We start from the raw sequence: 6,000 nt of genomic DNA on the forward strand, positions 1-6,000 counted from the left end.
GGGGATGGGGAGGGAACTAGGAGTATAAGAATGGGAGAAGAGGAGGGGTGAGGAAGAAATGATGGGGCAGGGAGGATGAGTTGGGAGAAGAACAGAAGAGAGCAAGATAAGAGATACTATAATCTGTTCTTAACTTCTCCAGGATAATTCTGGAGACCCATCAATAAACCTCCAACTCCCCAATTCCATCCTACTTTCAATATTTCTAGGCCTCAAGAGAATTACTATTTTTTAAATAATCCTTTAACTAGATCTTCACAATTTGATTCTGCCAGGTTATGAATATAATATACATATATTCAAATAAAATAAATGTGTGACTTTTTCTACCTTATTTACACTAGAAATAACTCTCAAAATTAAGGAATAAATAAAGACACCAAATGACATTCAAATACATTGGATTTTATATGTTTATGTTCATCACAGTATAACACTCTGTTATAACTTCAATCTATATTTGTCTTTTATAACATTGTATTTACTGTGCTTCTAATTCTATGTTATCCTCTGATATCACATAAAATCTTATAACATGAGAAAAACTTTTTAGAAAATTGAAGCTAATCAGCAAATGAGTCCATTTACCTATCAATGAGAAAATGGAATTTAGCCTTCTTAGAGTTCCTTATGAAACAACATTTATTTTTTCTTCATTAGGGACATATTGCTACTTTACTTATAGCTTGTCCAATGTCTTATATAATATTACCATTATGAATACTCTCTCTCTGCTCAGTATTTTATTTCCTTTTGTTTAGCTATTTTCTACTTTCTTCTACTCAGGTATTGATTTTGCTTGGATTAGATTCCCAAATTCATTCTTGTTGGAATCCAGAAGAATATGCAGTAGATGATAGCTGATATTCATAAGGTTGACCCACAAGATGAATAATTGTTTGATGGAGGATAAACTCTTAAGAAAGGTTTATGTGACCATTTCGTATAAATAACATACTGCTTCTGTCTACCATCATGACATCTCCTCTAAAATAGCCATGGGATTCTTCTTACCACTGTTGGCAATGTGTTCCTCATCAATTGGACACTATTGTTCCTGTGAATTGAGAGGAGGATGACTTCCTTCCATATGGTGTAATTTTGGTGAATATAATATGCCTTTACACTTTAGTCTTTGTTCCACAAATGGTAAGGAACTTAGAAGCCTGTTTTCCATCGTTAGCTAGCAGATGAAGCTACAAAAGTACAATCAACTAGACTGAGTGTCTCTGTGAACAAATCGCAAGTTAAACTTTCACAGAGCTTCCTTCCCCCTCTGCCTCCCTGACCTCTCCTGAGCCCTACACCTGCCCAAGGTCCCCGTTACTCCAGGATCTCTCTGGGCATGGAGCTGCAGAGAGTGGTCCGGCCTGCATAGAGTGGATCCACCCAGACAGAAAGGACCTCCTTGAGTCTGGAAATACCTCACTCTCCCTTCCCCCTCTGGTGCCCCAAACTCTCCTGAGTGAGGAGACTACCAGGAAAGGCAAGACCATCCATATCTGCACACATTGAAGTCTTGGCCAACACATACCACAGGGTGACAAGAGGAGATAGAGAGACTCCACCTGCACCCACTGGAAGAAGATATGGGAAGAAGGGCAGAATAAGAGCACACTCAACAGAAAGACCAATATGACACCACCAGAATCTAGGGACTCCACACCAGGAAGATCTGAAAAGCACAACACAGAGGAAGAAGAAGAGACAGACCTAAAAATCTACTTCATGAAGAGGTTAGACACCCTTAAAAGGGAAACAAGAAAATCTCTTAAAGAAATAGAAGAAAAACCAAACAAAAATTCAAGAAATAAATAATTATCTTAAAGAATCAAAAGAATAAACAAACACACAAGTGAAGGAAGCACTGGAAACAGTTCAAGACATGAAAGCTGAAATAGAAACAATAAAGAAAACACAGAATGAGGGGATGCTGGAAATAGAAAGGCTGGATGAAGAGTCAGGATCTAAGGATTTGAGGATAAACAATAGAATGCAAGAGATGGAAGAGAAAATCTCAGTTGTCGAAGATGCACTAGAGGATATACATTCATCAACAAAGGAAAATCTGAAGTCCAAAAAAATCTCTAACACAAAATATCCAGGGATAAGGGACACAGTGAAAAGGCTGAATCTAAGAACAATAGGTATAGAAGAAGGTGAAGAAATACATCTCAAAGGTACAGAAAACATATTCAACAGAATCATAAGAGAAAACTTCCCCAAACTAAAGAAGGATATGCCTATGAAAGTACAAGAAGTTTACATATCACCAAATAGACTGGACAACAAACGAACTCCCCTCACCAAATAATAATCAAAACACCAAACTTACAGAATAAAGAGAAACTATTAAGAGCAACAAAGGAAAAGGGGCAAGTAGCATATAAAGGCAGATCTATCAGAATTACACCTGACTTCTCAATGGAAACTTTGAAAGCCAGAAGGTCCTGGATAGATGTCCTACAAACACTAAGGGAACAAGGATGCCAAATCAGACTACTGTACCTAGCAAAGCTTTCAATTACTATAGTTGGAGAAAATGAGATATTCCATGACAAAACCATATTTAAACAATACATATCCACAAAACCAGCACTACAGAAAGTCCTAGAGGGAAAACTCCAACCCAACGAAGATAACTATACTCACAAAAACATAGGTAATAGATAATCCAACTTTACCAAACAGGAGAAGAAACAGGAGGGCGAAATCCACACACAAGGACACCAACAACAACAAATCTAAAACTAACAAGAACCAACAATCAATGGACATTAATATCCCTCAATGTCAATGGTCTTAACCTGCCTATAAAAAGATACAGGTTAACAGAATGGATACAAAGACAGAATACAACCTTCTGCTGTATACAAGAAACAAAACTCAACTCCAGAGACAGGCATTACCTCAGAGTAAAGGGTTGGGAAAAGATTTTCCAATCAAATGGACCCAAGAAACAAGCTGGTATAGCAATTCTAATATCTAACAAATTAGATTTTAAACTAAAATCAATCAAAAGAGATGGATAAGGGCATTTCATACTCATCACAGGAAAAGTCCATCAAGATGAAATCTCAATCCTGAACATCTATTTCCCAAATATGAAGGCACCCACATTTGTGAAAGAAACATTACTATAGCTCAAACCACACATAAAATCACAAATACTTATTTTAGGAGACTTTTGCACCCCTCTTTCACCCCTAGACAGGAGCACCAGACTGAAACTTAACAAAGACACAAAGGATCTAACAGAAGTTATGACCCAATTGGGATTAAAAGACATCTATAGAACATTCCATCCGAACACAAAAGAATATACCTTCTTCTAAGGGCCACATGGAACCTTCTCTAAAATTGACCACATAGTTGGCAACATAGTAAACCTCCACAGATACAAAAAAATTGAAATAACTCCCTGTATCTTATCAGACCACCACACTCTAAGATTAGAATTCAACAGCAAAAAAAGTTGCAGAAACCTACAAACTCATGGAAAATGAATATCACCCAATTGCACCATTCCTGGGTTGAGGAAGAAATAGACAGTAAAATTGCAGACTTTCAAGAATTTAATGAGAAGGTATACACAACATACCCAAACTTATGGGACACTCTGAAAGCAATGCTAAGAGGAAAGTTCATAGCACTATGTGCTCACATGAAGAAACTGGAGAAAAGTCACACTACAGAATTGACAGAACAACTGAAAGCTTTAGAAAAAAAAAGAAGCAAACACATCATGGAGGAGTAGATGCCAGGAAATAATCAAACTGAGGGCTGAAATCAATAAAGTAGAAACTAGGAAAACAGTACAAAGAATCAATAAAACAAAAAGCTGATTCTTTGAGAACAACAACAACATAGACAAAGCTCTAGCCAAACTAACTAAAAGGCAGAGAGAAGTCATGCTAATTAATGAATTCAGAAACGAAAAGGGGGATAAAACAATGGACACCGAGGATATCCAGAGAATCATAAGGTCATAATTTGCAAACCTGTACTCAAAAATTCAAAAACCTAAAGGAAATGGACAATTTTCTGGATAGTTATCATTTACCAAAATTAAACCAAGAACAGATAAGCAGTTTAAATCGACCTATTACCACTAATGAAATAGAAGCAGTCATCAAAAGCCTTCCAAACAACAAAAGCCCAGGGCAAGATGACTACAATGCAGAATTCTACAAGAAATTTAAACAAGAGCTACAACCAGTACTCCTCAAATTGTTCCACACAATAGAAGCAGAAGGGACATTGCCAAACTCTTTTTATGGGGCTACAATCAGTTTGATACCCAAGCCATACAAAGATACAACTATAAAAGGGAACTACAGACAAATATCTCTCATGAACATCGATGCAAAAATACTCAACAAAATATTGGAGAATCAAATCCAAGAACACATCAGAAATCATCCATACCATCAAGTAGGCTTCATCCCAGGGATGCAAGGATGGTTCAACATATAAAAATCCATCAATGTAGTCCACCATAAAAACAAACTGAAAAAGAACAACCACATGATCATCTCACTAGATGCTGAAAAAGTCTTTCACAAAATCCAGCATCCCTTCATGATAAAGATCTTGGAGAGAACATGACTAACAGGAACATATCTAAACATGATAAAAGCAATATACATGAAACCAAGAGCCAATATCAAACTAAATGGAAAGAAACTCAATACAACTCATTTAAAATCAGGAACAAGACAAGGCTGTCCACTCTCTCCATATCTCTTCATAATTGTATTTGAAGTTCATCTCGAGCAACAAGACAAGAAAAGGAGATCAAAGGGATACAAATTAGAAAGGAAGAAGTCAAACTTTCACTATTTGCAGATGCTATCATCATCTACATAAGTCATCCGAAAAACTCTACTAGGGAACTCCTACAGCTGATAAACACCTTCAGCAAAGTAGCAGGATACAAAATTAACTCAAATGGATCAGTAGCTCTACTATATACAGATGATAAATGCAATGAGAAAGAAATAAGAGAAATATCATCCTTCAAAATATCCACAAGCAATATAAAATATATTGGGGTAACGCTAACCAATAAAGTGAAATACCTGTACAGTAAGAACTTTGAGTCCTTAAAAAAGAAGTTAAAGAAGATACCAGAAAATGGAAACATCTCCCATGCTTTAGGATAGGTAGAATCAACATAGTAAAAATGGCAATCTTGCCAAAAGTAATCTACAATTTCAATGCAATCCCCATGAAAATCCCAACAAAGTTCTTCACAGACCTTGAAAGAACAATGCTCAACTTTATATGAAAAAAAAAAAAAACAGAATAGCCAAAACAACTCTGTACAATAAAGGATTTCTGGAGGCATCACCATCCCTGACTTCAAGCTCTATTATAGAGCCAAAGTTCTGAAAACAGCTTGGTATTGGCACAAAAATTGACAGATAGACCAATGGAATCGAATTGAAACTGTGATATTAATCTGCACAACTACAAAAACCTTAATTTTAACAATGTTAAATCTATACAATGGAAAATGAAGATAGCATCTTCAACAAATGTTACTGGCACAACTGGATTTGGACATGCAGATGATTGCAGATAGATCCATATCTGTCACCATGCTCAAAACTTAAGTGCAAATGGATCAAAGATCTCAACATAAATCCAGCCACACTGAATCTTCTAGAAGAGAATTTGGGAGATTCCCTTGAACGAATTGGCATTTGAGACCACTTCCTTGAATTACACCAGTAGCACAATTAATAATTGAGACCTGCAATTAATAAATGGGACCTCCTGAAACAAAAGCAAAGGACACTGTAAGTAAGACAAAACGACCACCCACAGAATGGGAAAAGATCTTCACCAATCCCACATCTGACAGAGGGCTGATTTCCAAAATATACAATGAACTCAAGAAGCTAGCCACCAAAACACCAAACAATGAAATTAAAAAGTGGGGTGCAGAACTAAATAGAGAATTCTCAACAGAGGTATCTGAAATGGCTGAAAGAC

The sequence above is a fragment of the Cricetulus griseus genome, chromosome 6 (genome assembly GCF_003668045.3).
Source record: "Cricetulus griseus strain 17A/GY chromosome 6, alternate assembly CriGri-PICRH-1.0, whole genome shotgun sequence".
Taxonomy (NCBI): domain Eukaryota; kingdom Metazoa; phylum Chordata; class Mammalia; order Rodentia; family Cricetidae; genus Cricetulus; species Cricetulus griseus.